This window comes from Leuciscus leuciscus (genome assembly GCF_965113295.1).
Source record: "Leuciscus leuciscus genome assembly, chromosome: 1".
NCBI lineage: Eukaryota > Metazoa > Chordata > Actinopteri > Cypriniformes > Leuciscidae > Leuciscus > Leuciscus leuciscus.
The window spans coordinates 28960586-28961708 of NC_138725.1; the positions used below are offsets into that span (position 1 = coordinate 28960586).

At 29.9% G+C, this 1123-nt stretch overlaps 1 long non-coding RNA gene across 1 annotated transcript in view; it reads left to right on the forward strand.

The window, feature by feature from the left end:
- Window positions 1–1123, forward strand: part of LOC309503446 — a 411057-nt gene that overhangs the window by 302373 nt on the left and 107561 nt on the right. The window lies entirely within an intron of this gene.

Sequence of the window (1123 nt, forward strand, 5' to 3'; positions counted from 1 at the left end):
TCTCAAACAAACAGGCCAGTGGAAATACAAGTTATTTATATACAATATTATGTCAGTTGCTAAATTTTAATTAAATTCAAAGTGTAAACTCCATTAACTGTAATCTCTTCATGAACTTTTGTCCAAAGCAGCATTATCAATTAGGGGTTGAAGCGTGAATAACTGAATAATGTCCAGTACAGTGAGTCTGTCCAGTCATTGCGCTTGAAACATTGTCTTGTACTTTGTGTGCACATGCATATTTTTGCATCTGGGCCTTTCGCTTTATTTTTTTTAAATGACACAATTAGTGTGTTAAAATGACTTTCACATTTATTGTGTTAAATTTGACACAACATGTGTTGTCCCTGAGCACACTCACTACATGTGTTAAAACTGACACAACGTGTCATTTTTAACACCTCTTTTTAGGGTGATACTTTCAAATCATACTTTTGGTTTCAAAAAAATGTAGCAAGCGGAACTTATCGAAAGTGAAATTTAAATTGAGATTAATATATTAGAATAATATTACATTCATATTTTATTTTATATTTCCATAAATGCATATATATATATATATATATATATATATATATTGGTAACACTTTACAATAATGTCTCATTTGTTAACATTAGTTAATGCATTAGTTAACATGAAATAACTATGAAGTATGACATGTTTTTTTTTTTTTTTTGTATTTACCTAAAGTAAAGTAAAAAAAAAAAAAAATTCACTGTTTGGTTATGTATTGTTCACAAGTGTATTAACTAATGTTACCAGATTCTAATTACAACCCAAATTCTGCATAGATGATGTTTAAATCAAATTACACACACAAAAAAAAAAAAGAAAGAAAAGGGGGCAGTAAAACCCCACTCTAATCAGCTTTTGACACAGGCACACACAGACATCAAGAATCAGCGTATGAATCTCAGCAATGGTGACAAACAGCATATTCATATAAACATTGGGAAACAAGTGACTAAAACGTCACAAAAAAACAGCAGAAATAAAATAGCAGGAATAAGGAAATTACTAAGACAATTAAACTCATTATTTATGATGGGCCATGAATGAATTTTGATTGGTGGTACCCAGAATGCACTGCAGCATGCTTTATAACAATGTCACCATTGTTGA